Source organism: Nylanderia fulva, unplaced genomic scaffold (genome assembly GCF_048542155.1).
Source record: "Nylanderia fulva isolate GAGA-0341 unplaced genomic scaffold, ASM4854215v1 Scaffold19, whole genome shotgun sequence".
Classification (NCBI taxonomy): Eukaryota; Metazoa; Arthropoda; class Insecta; order Hymenoptera; family Formicidae; genus Nylanderia; species Nylanderia fulva.
In genome coordinates this window covers 3,517,894-3,543,210 of record NW_028190161.1, presented here as the reverse complement: position 1 = coordinate 3,543,210, position 25,317 = coordinate 3,517,894, and the positions used below count along the sequence as shown (strand labels likewise).

Genomic DNA, 25,317 nt, shown 5'->3' with positions numbered 1-25,317 from the left:
AAAATAATTTTTACAAGATTAATAAAATATTAATAAAAAAATAAATATTAATAAAATATTTGAAATAAATTAATATATTAATATATTTCAAATATTTTTATTAAAACTAGAGAAAATAAAAAAATTATGTATTTTCGTAATTTAATAATTTCGTCAAAGGCTACCGTCACATATTTCTTTTCTGCCGTATTTCTATATATACATAAAAAATAATTTTCTTTGTGAACAATCTCTTTGATGTGATTTTCAGAAATTTAATTAGTTTTCGTATGTCAAGTAATGGATTAGGGATTAATTGCTTCTTCGTTGTCATCGTCATCCATTTATTTGATATTAAAAAATCTTTATCCGTTGAAATATATCCGATTATGGTTGAAATATATCCGATTATAGTTTATCTATAATTCCTTGTTTTACTTATTTTTAGCAATCGTTTCACCGATTTCAATGACAGTCTCTAATTGGATTTTAACCGTGTATGTCGCGATCGATAAACCGCTAACGTGTCTAAACGATCACAATCCTTTGTATAATCAACTTCGACAATCTCGCTCGATATAATCTGACCAATAGTCATTTATATGTATCGTGTCTTCATCGTTTCTCTATATATTCTGTTTCTTGTATGATAAATATGTCTGCTGTTCAATAGGATTCGTTTTCGAAAATAACAAATAACAATTTCGTCGTATTGTGTGCGAAAATTTATTCATTTTCCAGTAGACAAACTGGTTTTTCTCGTTTTTTTTTACACGTAAATTAGAAGATTTTAAATCTATTTTATCGCAAACTTATTAGAGAACTGACAATCTGTTATTATTTAAATTTATTTTAAAGGCATAAGTATTCCATTTCTTTTCTAAATTTTTTATCAAAAAGAATTAAATTTTTCACAAATTCTATGATCGAAAAAAGAATCGATAATTGCAAATAAAAGCAATTTTTGTGACTCTATCAAATTATTGCAATCACAAATGTAATATTATGACTCTGAAATTAAGGAATTTCTTCCTTAGTTAATGAACCATTCTTTTAACGCGATAGATAGATTAACGCAAGTTTGTCGATATCTCGATCGCCCGTACCGATTACGAGACTCTTCGTTAATTGCTACGGGCGGTAATTAAGAGAGCTTTCTACAAAAGTAGCCGTTGTAATGAATCTTATAAAACTACAGAGTCGCTTGTGCAAGAATAAGTTCGTTCAATGGGAGCGCACTTGGCGCTAGATTAGATTAATCGTATTTCCAAACATTTTACTTTTACTTTACATAAAAGATGATTCACTTGCGCAAACTTGCATGAACATTATGTTTATTAACATAAATTATTAGCATCATTTTCAAAAGTTATTAACATCAATGTTACATCAACGAACGGCAATTAGTAATAATTGTTCCCCCTTTAAGAAACGCTTGTCGAGTGGAATCGAATAATCTCAACTTAGCTGTAATTGAAGTCATGTTTGAGGGTGCTGTTAAATTGTAACGCTAATTACTCCCACATGGAAAGGGGGCATTAAACGGGGAACGCGCGGAGAATAGAGCGAGCGAAATTACGAAATGCAGCGAATTATAGTATAATGCACCGTGACGATGCTGCCGGTAAAAGCATAATCTCCGAGGAGATTTTTTTAAACGCAAAAAAAAAGGAAATAAAGGGAAAAAGGACAAAATAGAGAGACGCGGTTTTACGCGCCGGCGAACACCGGCAAGCGCGCGCGAGGTCTCTGCAGAAACGCGTCGTGGCGAGTGAAATAAAAAGGTTTATGGTTGTTTCGGGTGCTCTATCTTTAGGACCCACATATCATGGCACACACGCACACTCTGCCTCCACTACCCCTTTCCCCTCCCTTCTTTTTCTCCGTGTCCTCTACCCTCTTCTCTTCTCTTCTCTCTGTGCCTCGCGACTCTCCCAGCTGAACCCTCGACTGAGTTATTTCGCGGCTAAAATAGTCGCGCGACTGCGTCTACTGACTGAAAGGCGGCGACTCGACATCGCGCAGTTTCAACGCGCCGAGCAGAATGCTCGCTGTCAAAATAAGAACGGATATGTCCAGCCCTTAAGGTTGCCCCAAGACTCACACGTAGCGCCCACGTAATTATAGCTTCGTACTCCGCTCCGGAGGAGAGCAATTTCGTGAGAGGAATCGAACGGATATTTTGCGCATCTTGCGTGTCTTCCTCTTCTCAACCAAGCTAAATGGGAATAAATGCGGAAAAAGAGGAAATCATATGAATACTGCATCCATAATGTAATTTTCGATAAAACCGATAAAAATATAACGATAAAAAAAAGTATGCAAATTTAATATTCGATAATAAAATTATATAATTATTGGAAAAAAAGCGTTTTAAATATTTTACTAGAAATTATTTTTGAATGATTATTTTAGTCTACGTTTAAAATAGTAAATGCTAAATGTGTAAGAGTATCGATAGCCGAAATTGAATTTAAACTGTTCGTCTTTCGCGGTATAATTGCGCCGTTTACGGCTGACGTGTATCATCTGCTGTTATTTCTGCGCGTTACATCGTCGTCGGGACTCAATAAGAGCATGAGGGAACGGTCGCGATCCATGAATGAATTTCCGTAATGGTGGGGAACTTTGGCAAGTGGTTTTAAGCACCAGCGGAGCCCAGCATGCGGCACGATAGAAACGATTCTCCCGGTATATTTTGCCTTCTGCGTCCGCTCTTGAGCCGAGTTCTCGATTACTTGGCTCGTGTGCAATTTCAATTATTTTTGCCCGACGACGTGAAGACATGATTCTCGGCGACTTGACGTCTATCTGGCGATGATTGCGGAAGGTCGGAGCGATCGTGATCGATCTTGCTATAGGAAATTGTGAAATTTTAACAACTCGAGTGGTAAGCATTGTTGTTGTCCACGTGGATGATCATATAATTTTTTTCAGTATCAGCTCTATTGCACTGTTTAACTGTCGCGAGGGGTTAAGGCTTTCGGAGAATCAATGACTCAGCAAAACAGAATTATAAGGACAGATAATGAATTCTTCAAAGTAGACAGTACATATTAACGATTAATTATTTCATATCTATGTATATTGATATATATATATATATGTATATATATATATATATATATATATATATATATATAATATCTTCAATTATGAAAGCTAATTTTCTCTTTAAATATTCTCATTTGTGAGCTTATATATATAGTTAGATATTCTATATATCTACATATGAGTGTACTTATCGCAATGTATATCCTTAGAAATTTGAGATAATATCGATTATAGCTTGGAAATCAATTTTCTCTGGTGGCATTTTTGAATAGGAATGAATCACACGATCAAATTTGTCTTCTCTTCCCATGAGTTACATGACTTTGTCCGCGGCGAGCGGAGAAATACGACTCAGACGCCGACTTGGCGCGATCGAATTTCACCTCGGAATTTTCCCCTGCCGTTTTAATAGAATTCACCGGGAACCGTCTCTCAATTATTCATCGAATACGCTTTTCAAACTTTCGTCTTTTTCTGCCGCGCGTTTCTGACACTGCGCCGTTCAAGAAAGATGAGAGAGAGAGAGAGAAGGAGAGACACAACGCGATTCACAATATCGGTGAATGATTCACGACCGGCTAATCTTCCCGCGCCCGCGTTTACCCAGCAACGGGGAATTATTACTCGCGAATAATGGCAACGGCGGTTCGCTTCGCCGGTGTTTAAAGCGGAGTTAAATATTTAAATCGACGGACACAGACATACGCGCCCACGCCTGACGCCTACCTGCCTGCGCGAATCACCAGGCGGAATGTATATCCTCATCATTGCAGCTGTCGCTGCTTCGCGGTCGTTACGATGCCGATGTATGTATGTGCGATCGCGCCCGATCGCGAACAATCGCGTGACGCTGTCCGCGATCCAAAAATTACTCGTTTATATATACGAAACACGTCGATAGGTCTAAAACGCTGAGAATAATTTAAGACCGTGTCTGCAAACATTAGTTAAAATTAACCGACTTTCCTCAAGACCTTCCTAGTTTTGTCTTTCAATGTTTGACCTCTTTTATCTTTGAACTTACTTTCGGAAAAGGGAAAGATAATTAGGGAAATTCTTAGTTGTGACTAACGTTGTGACTAATAACTTTCTAAATGTTTAAGAATGCTTAGGGAGAACCATATAATTTCTCAAAGTTTTATAATATAAATTATAATAAATAAATCAACAATAGAAAAAAAATGCCAAAAATACGCAACGTAATAATAAAGGATAATGACAGAAAAATAATTGAAAATTATAGAATAAAAAAATATCTTATATTTTTTTCGATCTTTCTGCAGGATATTTTGTGTGGCGAAAAGAATAAAACATTAAACATCTTTTATAATCTTTCTCTTGTGGCTTAACTCTACTGTTCTTAGCATTTTATGTATTCAAGTCCGCGTTCATTCATTATGCGACACATGACGTAAGAATCAACGGGTCACACACGGCCGCGATAAAAGCGACCGCTCGTAGAATTTATTTACAAAATGAACAGCAGCAGGCAGTAAATTAATTTCGTAATCCTCATATACTTCCTGATACTTAATAATAATGCGATAAGATTGCGTAAATTATCGTTTGCTTTCTGCATGAATCTTTTCAATGAAATATATTTTGAAATCTTGCGATATTTCATTCATATATTTTTTTCAAGAATATATAGTCTATATACTACCACGTAAATTTATGTATACGAGTTTTTATCTGCTGCTAAAGTTAACTCTAAAGAGCAAAAGTTATCGTGTTTAAAATGCAAGTGATATAATGAATGAGTAATGATTGCATATGTAAAATTGTTGTGGAAGATATGTTTAAATTAGCTAAATAAATGAACACAACAAAAAAGATAAATTTTGCACACATATCTTTCAAGTCATAAATAAATTTTATAAGTTATTAATATTTTTTTAATGTTACGCAACAAGTACTTAAATTTCTAATTATTATAATAATTGTTTTAAAATTTATTCTCACTTTTTTTCGTCGTATTTAATCCACAAAGGACGTTTTGTTCCAAAGCTGTAATAAAGTGATTAATATTTCACCTCCTTTTCCCTTTTCTTTTCTCCCGTGCATTAGTAAAATTCCTTTCGATGCTCTTGCGCGATCGCTGTCTAATTAAACTTTCTTCGCTTTTCACTGGCGATGAGTATCTATCAGTTAGTCGAAATCCATTTAGCGAGAACAGAAGAAAGAGGTAGATGTAATTATTTTCGATTCGACGAAGCACAGAGTCTCACATCACTGCTCTGGCCGGCAGCCAAGCGTGGGCGTTTACGAGAAGTAACAGAAAGACGCGTGTTACGTCGTTCCGAATTGGCGGCTTCTTTCATTAATCGACTGGGAAGGGAGAAGAGAGGGATTTCTCGGAAACTTCTCCCCCGCGATTCACAATCGATCGTCTTTGCTTAAAGATCGTACAGGCACATTGCCACGGTATGTTTGGGGAAACGCGATAAGTCACTCGAAATGAATTTAACAAACGACGATATTTTTACAGAGATATCTTGATTCGTGATGTCACGACTCGAGGGAATGAAAAATAAACGCGGTTTTTTTATATGTATAAACGTAATAAGATTATCAATGATTCAATTTACATTTTTCAACTGTGTTATAAAATCGAGTTTTATATATATAATGAAATAAATGAATATTCGGAATGTGAAATATTTATTAATTTTTTTATGTATAGAAATATGAGAAACACGAAATACATGTACGATTGTTGCGTTGCCAATTTTATAGATTACGAAGATGTAATCTCTGCGAACGTCGGTGTTAACCATGAATTTCTTTTTTCTGTTTTAGGTAAGTACATCACGTTTTCCAGTCTGTTTTTCCATGTGTGAGCGGCATTGCGTATGCGTTCGACGGGTGCGATACCAGGTTACGTATGCATAATAATCGCATTTACAAGCTCTCGTCGGGCTATTTGTAGATATACTGTTTTAATCTTCTCGTTTTTTTTTGCTCTCTTTATATATTTCCTAGTTCGCCGCGATTTGCATATAGTTAAATATCTCATAGTAAATAGACATGACATATTGCATTCATTTTTTTCCACCGCAATTCACGATCAACTTTTTTGTGATGCATTCGCACTCTTTGATAGAGTTTCTCGAGAATCGTATTATTAACAATCGACGCTTTTAATATTCTTCTCGAATATATATTAATCTTCATGCATTAAAAAAAATCTAGATATCAAGAATATTATTTTTATTAATTTTTTTTATAATATATTGATGCTTCTCGTTTGATGAACATTTTTATAGAATTAATATTCTTTTTAAATTTCAACATGCAATTTTATTCTATCGTATGTGCGTGTGCGGTATGCAATATTTATTATATTAAAAGGATAATTATATATATATATATATATATATATATATATATATATATATATATTAACGTTTTGGATGAAAATATCTTCGTATATATTTCGCATACGCACAAAGAGAAATTTATACCAAAGAACTACAAAGAATCAAACGGTGAACTCATTTCTCCTTCGTGACATTTTCCCGCTAGGAAATCGTTAGCCGCGTTATCCGCTAATTTATTGTTCCACGGACTAATTCATTCCACGTTCCTTGTTCGAGGGCATTATTCACGCCATTCGGCTACGAGTGGCACATGCATTTTTGTTCAAGAGACGTCATTATGTAAATCGTCATAGATAGCCAGGTAGAAAAACCCCCTTGCAAAATGCAGTTACGTATTCAAAGCATCCGACGTTCCCCCGTTGTGTTGTTGTTGCTGCTGCCGACCTACGCGATTCGCTATGATTTATATCACGACTTGTACGAATTACGCAAGACGCGAGAAAGCTGGAAGATGCGAGAGATAATTTTTTTAGTTCGACGATGGAGAGAAAGAGAGACAGAACCGTGCATATATGTACTTCTAATATACCGATTCTTTCGTCATACAATTTGCACGAAGCCGATTAAATCTTTACGCGAAGTTTCCTCTCGAGTTTTTCGTACTTCCTTTCACTTACGAATCTTTCGAATAATATAAAGTTGATTTTTCTCTTAAAAAACGCGGTCATGACAAAATTTCAATATACAAGCAAAAAAGCAATTGCGAGAGAGAATTATGAAAAAAAAAATATATATATATATATCAAATAATCAATTCCGAAACGATTGATTGAACGAAACGTCCTGTAATATGTACCTCTACACATACATAAAATATTTCAAAGAAACAGATGCACGACATGCTAGTCTCATCACGAGGACTAGCAATAATACATCAAATAAATGGTCACGCAGGTAATTTATCCCACAATAAACGATAATAATTATTGCTATCATTATATTGCTTCATTTACGCGGTGACTAGCGATAAAGCGTCGTCTCCTATCTGAAGCACCTTTTTTAGATTTACGTGTCGCGCACGGTCACGTTTATCCGTTAACGAGCTCTAAACGTTTACAATTTGATAAGAGAGAAAGAGAGACCCGACCGTTCGTCATCGATCTTTATTTACTCCCACGTTCTTGAATTTCGCGTCGCGCTCCGACACGTCTCTCAGCGATTACGGAAACTCGCTCTCGATGGCTCCTCTTCTCTTTTATTGCATGTTGCCCCTGGAATTTTGATAAATCTCTTCCGCGCGAGCGCGACCTCCCCGAATGAATTTATTTACCGAGTTTCGCAAGAACTTTCCACGTTCTCCACGTACGCGGTAGTCTTAAGTATAAATTAGCCGTTATAAGAAGGTACTTCTCTTTGTCGGTTCACTCTCCGCGTGACGTTGCGTGTTGCGGATCGTCCCAGAGGCGGATCAGCAAAATGAAGAAATTTGAATAATGATGGATGACATTTTTTTCTGATTTACATTTTGATACTTTTTTCCACAATTTTCTCAAACTTTTGACATTGTATTTCGTGGTAACGAGAAAGAAAAATTTAGTCGGACTCAATTTTATAATAAGTAATTATATTGAATATTTATCATTGTTTCATGTACTTTTCAATTTTGACAAAAGAAAAATTGTTTTCAAATATGATAACGAATACTTTCATATTATTGAATTTTTTGAATTAATTTAAAAAAAATTAAAGTTTTTAAAGAACACGACATGTTTTATCAAGAAATAATTTTGTCTAGATATTTCCGTTAATCTGTCGAATGGAATTTTACTGTAATATTTGCTTGCTCAAATACTTTACGGTTTCCAAAAAGTTAATTCACTGCGGCCCTGAAAAGTCATATCCGCCACTAGTACTATCCACGTTTCCTGCTCTGTATGTGCCAATACACGTGTACATGTGTTTGTGCGCACCTCCCAAGAAAGACACTTAATCGTATAATAGTTGAAGAAGCCGTCAGACCGTGATCGTTACACGGGTGTAGGCGGTCGTGTAAAAGAAATTAACGTTTATCCTCTAACCATATTTTTGCTTTTAAAATTTGCACTTTAAATTAAGACAAGGAACACGATTCTTATCCCAAGCTAAAATCGTAGCAACTCGCATTAATGTATCAACAACATTGTTGTTCAACGTGTCAATAGTTCTGTAAATTGCCCGGCGTTTCCTGTCTCGAAGTGTTAAAGCGCGCGAAATTCCATAGAAATTCTATATTTTATCGTTAATTTACGTGGCGTCAAAAATCTGATAAATCTGTCGGAATAACCAGATTTAAATTGAACGCAAATGATATAATAAAAATATGATTTAATGGAGATTTTTACATTTATGAAACCGTTTGCATATTTAGCTTAATAAAAACAATATTATATTCAACGATGTTGTGAAATTGATAAATTAAATTTTTTACTGCAAGATAAGATAGTACTTTTACGTAGCAAACATTTATTTTCAAATATCGCTCAATAATCACGCGCGAACAAAGTTATTTTAATCATTTCTGACTATATAACTTGGAACTTCACAAAATGACCTAAAATTAAATTTCTTAACTATATGACTCGTAATTTTAACCACGTTTAATTAGATTTCTTTCCTGAATTATAATATCTTTTTTGAATTTAAAATTATCAGTAAGAAGCCGCGATATTCTTATTCGACGCATTTATGTATAAGTTGAAAATAAAGATAATTGCTTATGAGAAGATATTTTATAAAGAATCACTACACAAGAAAATAATTTCGTATTCTAATGCATTTGAAATTAACGTGCCGTTAATAAGAAAAAGGGCCATTTAAAAATAGAAAAGCTACTGAATTATTTAGAATTAGAGAGATACAGTTCTAATTATAATTGCTCATTGTGATTATCAGTTCTTAATGTGAGATTCTATAGTTAATAATAGAAGGAAAGAAAGAGAGAATTACTTCCTTTTATTAATTTTATCTTAGATTTTAAAAGATATGTTTCAAGGATTTTTTCCTTAATACATAATTAATGTTCAATAAATATGTATTTAAATGCAGTTTTCGCAATTTTAATTTTTCTTTATTTTATGTTAAAATACCGTATTTAAACAATATTTAAAAGTTAATCGGCATTCAAAATGTTTATTTAGAAACTTATTTAAAGTAATATCTAATTATTTTAAGCGTAATGTAAATACATTACAATCGCGAAAGCGTTTCTTCTGGACCCATAATGTGCATTTTTTTGCCCAAAGTAAATGTTACTTCTATTAATACTCTAATTATTGAATCTCGCGTTTCGACATAAATACGCGTAACTTTTCTAATTCGCGTAATAGCGCGGAAACGTTCGCTTGATATATGTAGCTCCGACTCGTACTCATATTTCGTCGACTGATACGAACCGTGGTCAGTCGAAGAGAGCGACGGTGGCGACTGAATTATTATCATGATATGCATCGGGAATATTTAATCGACGAGAGAGTCGCGTACGCGTGTGTGTTATGTGTGTGTCTCTCGCGGCGAGAACGATCGGCCAATCGCCGCCACCGGTCGGGACGCTAAAGCCGGAATTGATCTGCGTATTTGTAAACCTGCATCCCTTCTCTCTCTCTCTCTCTCTCCCCCTTCACCAAAACGCTGGTCGCCCTGGCTCGTAACCCCTCGATCTGCGCTCTGCCTCCCTTCCTCCTCGTTGCGTAATCTCCGGGCTTTTAGGAGTCATTTCGGGGTCTGATTTATCGGATGCAAAAGTGCGCGAAGTAACAAATAATAAGGTATATATCGTATTTTTCGCGTTTCGATATCATCTCTTCAATCTTACATTTTTTATATAAAATCGCACATCTGTGCTCGTTTGAAAGTGTTAACAATCGTTAATTACAAACATTTATCATCCGCAATTATTAAAAGTTGGTGTGTTATAATTTCAAATTTCGAAAATTATTATTCCAAAAACTTGTTTAGATTAATTCGTTACAATGCATTTTTTGCAGATGAAAATTGACAAAGATAACATTTAGCGAAAGAGAGTCTTAAATAATTTAAAAATATCTACAGTCAACAGAAAACTGTTTACAGTCATATTTTATTTTCTTTTATTAGCACAGATAAAAAATTCAACGTATCGTGCATAATTTATTAAGATCGCACCTGTGCCCAATTCATTTCTCTATAAATATGTTTTATAGATTTTTTGTGTTCTCTATGAGGAAAAAAAATTTTCTTAGGCCAATAGTCGAATATACCTGTGCCCGAAGGTACTGTCTGCGTCATCGTTTACTTAATCGCGACTTAATGGCCATTTCTAATCTCCCTGACTGATCTCTCCTGACTAATCTTCTTTCCGCTTCTTAACGGACGAGGCGCCTATTATATTTTCCAAGTGTGCGTGTATGTACATGTTACTGGAAAGATATTGTATATCAGCGCTGCAATAAATCACCAGAAACGTCCACAGGTAGAAAATGCCGGGTTCGACCGCCGGTTACGGCTTATATAAGTTCTTTCAGGATTACATTGAATGAACTCGTTGTCCAGATTTGTCCTCGAACAATTATTCAAACTAGAAAATCGGGAACAATTACACGTTAATATATCAGAATGTGATACTATATCGATACTATATAATTATATAAAAACATTAAAATGATGTTATAAAATGTAGTTCAATTCTGGCTAAGATAATTCCTTTTTTTAGGAATGCACATTTAATTGCTCGTTAAACTTTCAAACGTCTAGACGAGATATTTTAGTATCATGATTGTAATATGATGCTCATCGTAAATCGTTTTAGCTTTATTTGAAGTTTAAATGTGTGAGTGTGTTTTACACTCCCTTGAAAAGTTATTATATATTAAATATATGACAAGATATTAATGCGCGTTCAAAAAAATATACATACACACAAATATACGATGATAATAATTCTTTTAAATGATATAAAATTATAGTTTTGCAATTGTTAATGGATTATCGATCGAAACGTAAATTCTAAAAATTAAAAGGAGGAGAGAGAAATACAATAAATCCTAGATTATAATAAAACGAAAGATATGTGAAAATATGAGAAAAATTTAATTATTTATTTTTCTGAGTAAAGTTGAAAACAATTATGAGATAATAAATTATAAGGTAAAACGAAAGGTTGAACTTAGAGTTCTTGTTATATAAAATGTGTTACAAAAATTATAATTTTTATATGTCAAATAAAGACAATTAGAAATTGTCTGCGTATCTATTAGCATCGAAATCTGAAATCAACGATTTCAATGAATTTCAACCATTATAGCTAAAGGACCATTTAATTTAAATCAATAACGATGTATAGCATTAAAATCTGAACTCATCGAAATATCAATTAATTTTGTTTCAATTAATTTTCATCGTTCGTTATAATTTAAATGAGTAATAATTGTTCAAGGCGATGCTACTTCACCTTTCTAGTCTCGGTAGATAAACCGTCATCAGAAATACTCACTGTTTTGTCTCCCGAACGCGAAGACTACACTGAGAAATTCTCTACACGCTTCTCTTTATCGTCTATTTCCGATCTTCTCTCTCCCTTTCTCTCTTCTCCTTTTTCTCGCATGTCCTGCCACTCTATCTTTGCACTTCGTAAAGGTCTGCAAAATAAAACGTTCGCGCGAATATGTAGAAGTTAAAGCGAGAGAGTAAAAACAAATCGTGTGTTGCATAGATTACGAATTGAAGACAAAAGTGGCCGTTTTTGGCGTTTTTTTTATCTTTCTTTCAGACGAAACTGATTAACAATTCTATCAGCGAGTGTCTTCTCTTTTCTCTCCTTTTATCGATATTAGTATTATTACTTTTTTTATGTTTGTCGGTATCGAATAAATTAGCATTCATGATTAGAAAATACTTGTTTCTTGTTATTAAATAATAAATTAATCTGTAGCGGTAATACTGCAATTGTATTCTATGTCAGATTAACCAGTAAAAAAGAAAATGCGTAGTTCTATATGCAACGAGCTTTATAATTGCAATTAATACAACCTTCCATTTGCGAATTAACATCTTTCTCGCGTATTATATACCACGTGCCATTAATTATTAGACATTTATTTATCACGCACCTCGGTTTATCTGATTAACGATTCCCGGGGAAGTATTTTAATTAAATTAATTTTCACTGTGCACGAGAGAAAGAGAGAGATAGAAAGATAGACGGAGAATTATTATTAGATAAAATAATTATATACGAGAAACTATTGTTTCGCGCAGCATAATCTGAGAGATATCCGATCATCGCGCAATTCGCCGGGCAGAGATACCTCCTTATCGAGGCGTGCGCTTAGCAAATGCACGAGATGCCGTCAAAAGTTATTACTGCAGTTATCGTGAAATATCACCGTTGCCGCGCATACGCAATAAGAAATCCGCCACGATACACAGTAGCCGGCTACGTGAATAGCCCCGAATGCAAGAATCCTTTCTCCCTCGCGCGGCAGCCTGCACCTGATTGCATAAACGTCGTAACCGGCAACTTTGCGTATATATGTAGGTATACGTGTGTGTGTGTGTTGCTCTGCACTGTCGCGCAACGTCCTGAAATGCACTGACCTTCTATTGTTCCCCCAGACAAATCGCTGCTCGCGATGCTTCTCTACACTGATTTGCCGACGAAGAGAAGAGGATTTGCCTCTTCGTGGCAAATCTCGTCGTGAGAGACAGACAGACGGACAGACAGACGGAGAGAAAATGAGAGATAGAGAGATAAAGCCGTTATTACATCGCCGATGCATCTTGACCTTTTTCGCGGCCCTTGCAAATGTCATTAAACCGGAGATCGTGACGATCGAATGGGCCTTGAGGCAAATATATATTATATATTTTTTTTTAATCAAACGAGAGAACAAAAACATCGTTTTCACATGGAAGCAAACGTGTAGAAAATAAACGGAAATGAGGTAAAATAAAATAATCGCGGGGGAGTTAATTTACAAAAATTGACATTTTCATATCCTATGCTTTCGAATTTTTATTTATACACGTGTCAATCTTACGTCAATACAATATATTTTTTATTGAAAAATTATGAAGAGAAATGTACAACAATATAATTGAATCTTTATTTCTGAAGCAATTTTTAAGTATAGGCTTTCGAACGCATGATCAAAATTGTGTTCTAGCGTTCTCACGTACGTTGCGACGTACGCGAAAATGTGCGTAGATAATAGAATATGTGAAATTTGCATAAAACCACGTACACGTTGGTGGTGCAATGATATGCTTGACGATGAGGGAAAGAAACGGCCGGTTACAAAGTAAGACACTTACAGATTGCAGTTAGCGTTATCGCGGTTAAGCGCATTATACACGCCTGCAGCGGCTCATAATGCGCTCCTTTCTCTCTCTCTCTCTCTCTCTCTCTCTTTCTCCACTTTTTCTCTTTCTCCTGTGTTATTTCTCTGCTCTTCCCGTATTACATGGTTCCTCAGGGGAAAGGTGTCCGGAAAAAAAAATTAAAACCGCAACCGAAGAACATTTTACATGCCATTTACCTTGTATCGAGAGATTTTCCACTTTATATCCTCAATTTTTTATCATTCCGCAATTATTGTTAAACGTTTTTTTTTTTTTGTTACATGTGAATCGTATAACGAAAGAACACATGTATGTGATTTATTCGTATATCAATATAATTTAAAAATCTTTTTTATTATTCGGAGAATAAAATATTGAATGTAAAACCAGAGAAATTTTCTTTTATATAGGACATATATTTTTACACGAGTTTGCACAATGTAAGTTCATGTTAAAATAGTTGTATTTGTGAAAAGTATTTTATCGATCTATTTTCTTGTCGAAAAAAATTTCACACATAGAAGGCATATAGTGTAAACTGACATAACTGGAATATTTTTCATCCGCGTGGCCGCTCTTCTATCGTAAATTGTCATTGTTTTCCTATCGCAAAAATTGTCGCAATCGCGCGAATTCTTTGTCGTATGATTCCGTGCGCGCGATTTCGGTCATTCCGATGTGTCACGTAAAAACGCGTATCTTTTATATAGCTTTTATATAAAAGCTGAGCATGTGGACGCGAATGCGTATCTCGCATTCGGCAAACGTGAAACAATGCGATACAAATGCACGGCGCCAATCGGTCGCTTCGTACCTGTTTTTTTTTTTATCTGTCGTCTTACCTATAAATCGGTCAAAGTCTCTTTCTCTACGTTCCTTTGTCCCGACTAAATCTCGTCTATTGTGTAGTATCATGGGTCGTGCCTCCCTTAACCGAATCCGGATTTTACGGTGATTTAACAATAGCGTGTTAAACCGCGTTATTTATGCGTGAAAATGAAATTATTATGACGATATATATATATAGTATAACTATGATGACATCATAATATAATTCGCATTGCAAGTTGTACACAGATGTAAAAGTCAGTTCAAATTGTATCGGGCTTTGTTTTCGACAGATATCAAAATTCGAATCCCACACACAGAGATTTAGGGGAAAAGCCAATAATTCACCCGTGCGATATTTGTTGTTTATTGACAACAGGTACGGAAAACCAGATAACATCGCTTTTATCTTTTTTCTGAAACAATATAGGGTTCTGGTATCGTTTAATGTCAAATGCACACATTTCAAGTTTCTCGAAAATAACATTTGTAGTTGAATGTTTTCGTTAAATTTCTATTTTAACATAATATTTATATTTTCGCTATATATATATATATATATATAAAATAAGCACGTAATAATTCGTAACTTCGGTTTTGAGAAAGTGCATTTATCGGAGATGTGAAATTGATCAGACATGTGATGGTGAAAATAATTTGCCACGAACTAAAACTTTATTTTACATTTTATTTATTGCATTACGTAATCTCAATCTAAATCATTGCGTTGCCAAAAATCACGATATTGTCATTTTATATTTATTCTAAGCTCCTTGCGGAAAGTTACATTCTAATTTCGGACCGTCGTCGATATGTTTCCCTTCAGTTATTAATTTAATCGGCCATTTTTTATTTATCGAACACCCGATATAATCGGTGCTACGAAATGCGGCGCGACAAAGTGACGATTGAGGATACCAAGTTTATCCTGTGAGATCTCAGTATACGGCAAGAAGAAGACACGCAGAGCGGGAAGAAAAGAGAGAGAGAGAGAGAAGAAACAGGTAGAGAAAAGTGCCGACTGCCCGCAGGGAAGAATGGAAGAAGGGCGAGGAACTGGCTGGCGAAATAAAGAAGGTGGGGGCAGAAAGAGTGGCTGAAAAGACACTCGCTGAGAGAGCGAAGATGCACAGAGAGCGAACCGTGGCTTTATAGCTTAGAGAAAGGGGGAAAGAAAAGGGAGGCGAACCGGTTTTCCGTATCTCCGATGACTCATCTCTTGCGACGACGCAGCGTCAAGTGCATTTCCTGGCCTGGCTCGGCGCGTCTCAACCTAAACCTAAACTCTCTCCCCAACTTGAGAACGAGCCCCGGTCACGCTCATTTTCTCCGCTCTCCTCTCCGGCGCCGTCGAAGGAAGAGTGCATCTCAGTGGTGCTCATGCGTGTCTGAAACTCGTGGTACGCAATGCAAGATTTTTGTTGGTCATCTGTGGGATGTGGCGGAGAAGAGAACATTCGGAAGTATAATTTCGACTTTCGTGGTAAAAAGAAATTTGTCATATATATTTCCAGAGTGTTATAATTTTTTTTAATTTTCTCTTTTTTTTCCGTCTCTTTCTCTCGTGCGAATTTTGATCCACAATGAGAAAGCGAGAGAGTCGCTGTTTTCTTCTTTTAATTTTTTTATTTTTAATTTTTTTGAACGATAGATATATGTACAACACACACATACACACACGCACGTAGCGGCAATAACGCCGAGTTACGCGGAGAATTCGCGCGAAACGGCCTTTTACAACGGAAATGGTAATTTATGCCGCGCTAACGTTCTCGCAAAGTTCAAAGTGCAGCTGTACGTAACGTGTGCGGCACGGAAAAAGCAGGCATTAGCTACTGACGAACGGTACTTTGACTCGCGGTGCATCGCGGTGCATTAATTAACGCTCGGCATATTGGACTTAACCTGGTTAGCTGACATCGGAGGTAATTAAAATGCAATAGTCACAGGACATGATCGCGAAAGTATCGGTGACAACTAAATGTTTCCTTTCAATTTTATTCATCATTTATGCAGCTCGTTTTGCTCGATTTAAAAATAAGGAGACTTTTATGATCCAACGATGCAATATCAAATACCGTTCACGAAAAATCAAATGTCTTTTTCAAAGAATTAAGAAGAAAAACCGGACTTTAAATACCTCACGAGATATACAAATGAAATGACACACGTGAGATTAAATTCTGCTTTTTAAAAATTATTATATTAAAGAATCATACGTCTCAAAATGGAAACGGCATTATGCATTAGCAATGATCTCTTATTTTTCCTAATAGGATTAAACATTTCTCCGCGAAGTTACATTCGGCGATTCTGAGATATATCGCGCGTGTATAAATAATTGAACGTGTAGGTAGGTAATATGTGGCATTGTTTTGCGAACGCGAATTTATTTTCTCGGCAGCTCGTCGACTCTAAATAAAAAGCGAACCGTCGTGGATCATTTGCTGCAGGATGAAGGAGCTGCCTCAGGAGGAAGAAGCTTCCTCCGCGCGAGAGAGGCTAGGTGAAACACTCTGGCAGTTTGATTTATGGCCGACGTACCGAGTTATCGCTTTGCCAATAGTGGAAATCGAGGAGAAGGAGCGCGTTGCGAAGTCGAGGGCGAAAGAAAAAGGGTATAGTCGGAGATGAATCGATGAACGCGCGCGAACGTTCTTTACTTCCCGTTCCTTTCGCGATCGCTGTTCGATCATTATCTTCCCCTTCTTTCGGTCTTTTTATTTTATTTTTTTTTTTTTTTTACACCACAGAGATAAATATTCATATCTTTTAATTCATTTTCCAAGTCAGTTTCGCATATGGTTATCGCAATCTCGAAAAAATCTCTGAGAGAAAGCTATTTAATTAGAAACTTATTTTGCCTATACGGAGATTAATTAAGAGAATGTTTGTTTAATTAAATATTTGACGGAATGATTTATACGTTTAACAGTTTCATAGAAATCTTTCGTGTATTATTTCATACAATTTTTTCATTACATTAGTCTCAGATGTGCCACTATGTTCCATATTTTCCGTTATATATCGCGCGTGATAAATTTGGAGATTGTAATGCTTTTCCTCTCGCGAGAAGGGCTTTTCAAACGTTAACTAAAAGCCTCTACGGAGCAAGAGTCGCGAATGAGGGGACGAGGGAGAGCTGTGAATGATAGTAATTTGTTCCACTTTTTTTCCCGGCGCGAAACAATTCAGTTGGGGACCGCGATAAGAGCCAATAGCACGGAGGGGAACGGAAAACGTATTTGCCATTCCAGAAACCACCCTATGTATTCATCTCCGGCCCTTCGTGCGTGGGGGCGGTTTGCAAGATTGAAGTCAGAATAAAATACGACGTAGGTAGCAAATAGACTTCGTGTTGCGCTCTTTTTCGGATACTTTTGTTTATTCAAATCACACATGTATATCATTTGCGAACAATGATAAATTACCTTGATTTCGTGCGTCAATTAGATTTAATTTTTTACCAATATACAAATTATAGGTATTGGATGTGAATCGTTGATCCTATTTAAAGGAAAAGATCTTTTGTGAGAAAAATATAATTTTATTTATCGCACCTTTAATACTATTATCTAAAATAGATGTAACAGTTAACGACGATCGGAAACTGAATGAGTATAACACTATTTCGCTCTCCCTTTTCTCTTTCTCTTTCTTAATAGCCCGTATTTAACGAACGATCTATCTCGTAACGGAATTGTCATTCCAACTAGGATGAAGACCGGAGATTGCTTCGTAAATTCTTTTAATACTCGGCCTTTCATTCAATAAAAGTGCAGCCTTGGAAGGGTGACTTTCTAGATCGCGAGAGGGTGCCGTGCAACAAGTGTGATTCCAAGAGGATGCTTCAGGATCGTCACCCGGTAGTGCTCATTGTGGATTTATCGATCCACTGCTTCGCAGTTATTCTCGTATTTGAATGAAAGCAAAATCGCCGCGCGGGCGACACAATTCGTTCATGAATTCTCGTTCGGCGCGATTTCCTTTATCGAAGTTAAAAATGATTAAATCCTATAAACGGACCTTTCGTTTTCTTTTTATCGCTCTCCTATCGCGCGCATCGATATCCGTAATTAAAATCCATATTGATCGTGATTCGATTGCGATTGTGCCACTGTGAAAATTCCGTTTGTGTTAACTTTCTCGACGATACGGAAAATGTCGGAGCGCGCGTATACGAATGAAAATAAATGTCAGCGCTTATGAAGATAATTTGTCTGCCATGAATATCTATGTATATATACGTGTGGCGTTTTTCTATATACCCACATAAATCGACACGATCCTTATACGCCGTCGTTCGCAATAAACTCATGGTCGCCGCAATATAAGGGACGTCGATCGTTCTCTCGGCGAAAGAGAGCGAAAAGCGCCTCTCTTCGAGGGCGTAGGATCGTAATCTATTCCGTCACCCTCATATTACGAGGGACGATACGTTCGTGACGATTCGAGACCCTCCCGGTTTCTCTTCATTCCACGAAAATTGCCGATTAGATCCGCCAAACTTCTCCCGAAGATTTTATGTCACTTTCGGAAAGCCTTGACAAATGGCTCGTGCGTGCCTTATTGTTTCGAGGCACGATGATAATTCAAAGGAGTCAGAATTATTTCCTGATAATTGAAAGAGAACGTGATGTGCCAAAAATTGAATCTTGATATATTATATAATGAAAAACAATAATCAGTGTATTTTTCCTAAAAATTTTATATTAAATTACAAAAGAAGAAATTATGTTTAATTATTTTTACATATAAATTTTACAATATATTTTTCGGCAATTGCAGATTTTTTTATTTTTCACACTAATATAATTTTTAGCTGGTTTTCAACTTTGGTCGATTTAGGCCAAAATCTCGAACTCGCAATCAAATGCAAGGAGGCGACATATATTCTCACCGACGACGTGACTTTATTGCTGCCGCAAATAAACGCCGCGCGGAACGTATTATCGATCGCCAAGCTCTCACCTCGCCATGAACCTGGAAATCCTGCCTCTCGCGGAATTAATTAAGGTGTGAAAAATTTTGTAGCTTCCCTCCGGGAGTGCCTCCGTCTCGCCTCCTATCCCCCTTTCTCTCTCTCTCTCTCTCTCTCTTTCTCTCTCTCCTACTCCCTTTTATCTTCCTCGTCGTCGAAGGAATTTTCAAATATTTCCGGGCAGACGCCCGATAAATTCTCGGCGTTGGAAAATATTTCCGATAGCCGACCGACAATCCGCCCACCTTGGCCGACCTCCTACGCGAGAAGAGGCTGCGGAACGGTCCTGGGAGACGCACGTACACACATATACACACACGACGTACGCGTCAGTCGGTTTGAATTTAAATTTCACCGTGGATAAGATAAGTCGCGACAAGCCTTTAGAGTCTTCCCTCGCGTGAATTCGCGCGCGAGAAAAGGAGCAACCCTAAGTAGGTACTCGAGTGTGCGTGTACCTACGTACGTACGGGTCACTCGAACGAAGGATCAAGGATCCTCTCCAGCTTGATTTACAATTCCATCCTTGACGACAGCTTCCGCTCGCATCTCTTTGAACGGACGCGTTTTTGTCCCTTTGCGCGTCGAATTTTAAATAAATCTCGCATCCGCTTTTCCAGCGTGTCAAAGTTTGCCAACTTCTCGACCTCTCTTGGAGTACGTAAAAATATGTTGCGACGCTTTAAATATTTTTCTTATATGTATACATACGCGGTACGTTTTAAATTCACCGATAATAAATATTCACGTAGATTATTTGTTCGAAATGAACGCATTGGAATGATGTTTTTAAGTAATATAATTTTGTTTAGTTCATCGCGCGATTTAAATGGAATCGAGAGAGAGAAAGAGAGAGAGACAAATCTAGATAACAATTGCATTCAATCGGCAACCTGTATTTGCGTTTGTACATTCGTCAACTTCAGCGAAATTTGAGCGTTAATCGCGTGTGTAATATCATTCTATCGCTGACAATCTCAATTTAGATTCATCGGCGAAAACTGAATATAATTAATCGCGGAGGCACAATTTACAGGTCACAAATTTCAATCATTCTCTCTCTAAAGAACAGGCCGATTTTAATTTTTATTCAAACATCGCGATACAGCCTTCTTAATCAGTGTTATTATATCATGTTTGATATTACACAAATAATATGTATGCTATATAGATTAAAAATATTCACTGTAAAATACCTTGCTATGTCACGGATTTTGATCGCATAAACTGATACGCTATTCGCAAATTAATTTGTTCAATGATGGGGTTTTAGTATCGATGCGTTCATCAAAGTTCCCAATAACGAGCGCTCATTACAGCTGATTTTCTCCCACTTTGTTGCGGCGGATCTGTCACGTTTTGTAATAACGTGAAACAAATTGGGTGGAGATAAAGCGCGTATATTACCAACGCGGTTTCGTCATATGATGAATCATTTTCTGCAAAAGTGTCGATCGTAACAATATTTCACGCGTCGCGCGTAATAATAATACCTCATATCGAGTACTCGAGCTCGTCCATCACTTGATACTGTTAATAATAATCGCCGTCGCAATCGCAATATAATGTATATCTGAGCAACATTCTATGTGCGAGATGCTTCTTCGAACAGCTAAATATAATTGTGCACGCATTGTATATGCTTCGAATGATTACAACGTAGCACAAATGAATCATTCTTTGCTCTCTTGGTCGTTAATGTTTTCTGCCGTCATAATTACAGTAGAACCGCTCTTTTTACGTCCTTGTAATCGCATGTCGTTACAACTGTTTGCTGCGGTATAATGCATCGCAAATATGTGGAATGTTGGAAAGGTCAGCACTCAAATAACCGAGGGATCATGAAAAAAAATATTTATTCATAATTAATATCTTTTCTAAAAATATACATGCATATGTGCAAATAAATTATAATTTTTGTAATTCTAATTTTGGAGCATATAATACGAATGCTCGGTCAGTTTTTTAATATTTCTATGAAAAAGATTTAAAAAGTATAAATATATAAGAAATTAATGTGGAAATGCAAATAAATGATAGTATTAATTAACATAATAGTTTTAATAAAAAATATCGTTATATTATTCTTATTTGCACATAATAATAATAATATAATGAAATAAGTATTAAATAATATTTCAAGTTTTCAAACTTGCACATTGAAATATTAAATATTTAAATATTATTTTAATTTATATTCAAATATTTCAAATTTTATGTACATAGTAAATAAAGTAAGTAATAAAATGAAAGTGAAATAAAATAAATATGCATTTATTTCAAAAATAAACGATTGTTCGTCATAAGAAAGAAATAAATATAAATACGTGAAAAAGAAATGATATTTTTTAACATCCACATATTACAAGAGAGAAAGAAGTAAAGTTAATTTAAATGATTAATTGATATTTCTAATGAAAAATACATATATTAAAAAATTAATTATATATTATTAATTTTTCCATTTCTGTAGAAAAGGGAGGAGTACTCGAGAGAAAAGAAAGCATCGGATTAATGTCGATGAAGCGTGTCGTTTATCTCGGATTTGTTCGCTACCGCGCGTGTAAAGGCATATTACGTGGTTTCGCAAATTTTCGCTCTCGTGAAACCGATTCCTGTACGTGATTCACGACTGGCGACGCGGCTTCACGCACGTGTGCCTGGCGCACGTTTCTCCTCTCTTGGCGCTCGGCCAAACTGCGAGACGTCGTTGTCATATATCGTCCTCCTCGGCCTTAATTATCGGGCCCGATGCGTCCTCGTAAATTCACCAAAGTTCATTGCCGGTATACGGTGGTGCACCGTGAATTTCTCCACGATATATTCAGATTGCAGCGCGCAAATGTTGCCGAGACTTTACGTAATCTGCGAACCTTGGAAAATTTGTGCGGAATATGAAGTTATATTCGGGAAAAATATCGCTCGCGTGTCTAATTGCTCGAATATATCATTTTTAAGATCGTCGGTTCGCGGGGCGTTTTATAATTAATTTACAATTATAAAAGGAGGAGAGCGGATTAAAACAGATGTAGATATAATTTACAGATAAAATAGAGAAATACTGTTAAAATAGAGAAATGTCGTAAAATGTCATCTATATATAGCAATGTACGATTTATACGACATTAATTGCATTTATCACTATATAATGAGATATGTAGAATATATTAGATTTTCGTTCCTTTTAACATATATATTTGGTATATTTGATTCTTTGATGGAAGAACATAAAATACATATTTTTGTCTTCGTTTTCAATCTATGTAAATTTGTCGGACGCGAACGCTCGAAGAATCTAAATGAATTTCTTTTTCGAAACGCACACGAAACGTGTATCTAAAAATCAGAGATACTATCCCGCTACGCAACAGAATCCGAGGATACAGGAGGATACGCCGCGGGCATCAACGCAGATTCATCAGCGACGCGGTCGACGCACGTGATTAACCAGCGGTCAGACGGATGCAGCGAGTGGGATCGAGTTGTGGGGAGGGAGAGGAAAGAGGGGTGGCTGGATGATGTTGAATAGGATGAAGCGTTCGAATAGAGAGAGAGAGAGAAGGGAGACGAAGGGAATTAAAAGTAATCACGTTCATATTTACGTGGCGTACAGGCTCGCGCCGACCGCAAAAATGCGGCTGCACGCGAGTCGCGCAGGTGCACGTGCGTCTGAACAGGAATTGACAGAGAGGCAGAGAGGAGGGCATCGACACGAGGGTAAAGGGGTAAAGAAAAGAGTGTATTGAAACGTAGAGACTGAGGCTGGAGAGCGGCGTGTATAGTCGTGCGTTACAATAAACGTTTTCCGCGAATAGACGGTGAAATTCGGAATTAAAGGGACAAAATACGGTGGGGCAAGGGCTCGCGGAGAGATTTTCCCGGTACCATGAAGGTACGCAACGCAACATACCACGAATGCGATACAATGCGCGCGGCTAACAATGTTGCTTCGCGTTGGGAAATCCGCTTCTGGGTCTGGCTTTCGTAGGTAGCTCTCTTCGAGTCGAGCGGAATTTTGCCGATCCGACCGGCGTTTGCGTGTGTCTAGTTTGTTAATCATGGATCTAATTTCTCTTCGGATGTGTTAAACGAACGGGTTTTGTATGTTCGAGCAATTTCGCGTACGTTCGTTTTAGATAAAAGCTGAGTTATTTGATAGACCCTCTCTTTGCTTCTCTAATCATTTTATTTATAATTGAAAAAATTATCTTAACTTCTTTGCTCGTCTTATTTCTAATCAAATTCAAATTAAATTTTCATTCTTCCCATGTTTTTTCCAACGAAGAGATATTACATCTCATAAATGCACTCGACATTCATGCGCAAAACATATACGTTTTCAAATATTTTTAATATCATATAATCAACTTTCTCTTTCAATTTCAAGTATATAAAGCTGTGATTTTTCTTTCAAATTTCCAACATAATAAAAATATAATTTCATCTTCTTTTTCAAAATTACACAATCGTCTTGGTTTTTTTTTTTCTGTATTTTAATCTTTCCTCCGTTACGTAAAAAGATACGATCATCTCTGGCTTCGTTCCGGAATAATCATTAAAGCGCGATTGCGAAATCGCGCGGTGTTTCGAGTCGCAATTAACACGAAAGTTAGATGTCAACGACTGTATCTCAGTGTGTATATCCGAGGTTGGTTATTGCGGCGCATGTTCGGTTGTTCCGTAACGACTCCCCGGATCCCATTCGCGCCTGTATCGGCACACACGCGCCACGCACACGCGCGATCCCGCAGGAGAGCTTTGCGATTACATATCATTATTCCGCATGGCTACTCGAGCTCTAACCTCCGAGCTATGTTTGCAACTGGATTATCGTATACGTTTCCCTCCTCCTCTTTCTCCCTCTTTGTCCTCCTCTTTCTTCACCCCTTTCCACCCCCGTTCTCTCATCTCTGCCTCTTCCACAAGCTTTCCACCATTTCGCCGTCTCTAATTATTCCCCGGGTCCGTTATGGGGTTTCGCATTCTCCGGTCGCGCGTTTTTGACATGTTGGACGATGAAGTTTTATGGAGTCGTATTACGCTATTAGAGGGTTACTTTCTGCCGGAGAAAGGCTTTCAAAGTCACGCAATGTCGAGAATGTGAATCGATGCGCAAAAGAAATCTTCCAAGTATCGAAAGTGGCGAGTGATTTTTTGAAAGATATATTATAAATGACGTTTGCATTTTTATTACTCGTTTATTTTTATTTTTGTGATATATTATAATAAAGAGCTTATTAGCGGAATGAATGTCTATATGCAGGGGATAATAATAAACGAATCGCTCGTAAAACGTTGCGGAGAGAAATAACAATGATTATATTTGGCATATATCTTTCGAAATTCCATGTTCATATTCTACGGATTTTTATTGGTAGCAAAAAATATTGCATTCCTGATAAATTGGTATAAATATAGATTGATGCTGGCAGACATTTCTCTCCGGTTCATTCCGAATTATCTCGAAACTTTTAATTCTTGTTACATCTCTTTTATAACGCCCATGACCTCACGTCATTTGGTGCACTCTACCTCTTGATCATTATCGTACATCAGCGAACATTATGATGGTAATGCAAAAGTCGACCGGCAGTCACGAGTACGAGCGATTTGATATTGGTTTCTGCGAACGTTCATGTCTGGAATCTCGATACATTATGTGTGGATTTGATATCGTGTGTCGATTCGAATACATTAGTCACGTAAACTTCATATTCGCATTCTCGACTTGGCGCAAAATGAGCAAAAACATAATCGGAACTGACTTGATTATTCTAATCCGCAACAAGCAGTCTCTTAGAT

At 36.5% G+C, this 25,317-nt stretch overlaps 1 protein-coding gene and 1 long non-coding RNA gene across 7 annotated transcripts in view; one reads left to right on the top strand and one right to left on the bottom strand.

The window, feature by feature from the left end:
* The window catches only part of scalloped (TEA domain transcription factor 1 homolog scalloped), a 162,505-nt gene that overhangs the window by 38,421 nt on the left and 98,767 nt on the right, over positions 1–25,317 (top strand). The window lies entirely within an intron of this gene.
* Positions 10,506–25,317, bottom strand: part of LOC114931260 (uncharacterized) — a 114,224-nt gene continuing 99,412 nt past the window's right edge. Inside the window, exons 3-4 of the long non-coding RNA XR_014924527.1 lie at positions 11,860–12,004; positions 10,506–10,944 (exon numbers count right to left, since the gene is read on the bottom strand). This is a non-coding gene — a long non-coding RNA (uncharacterized LOC114931260). The remainder of the gene's footprint in view (positions 10,945–11,859; positions 12,005–25,317) is intronic.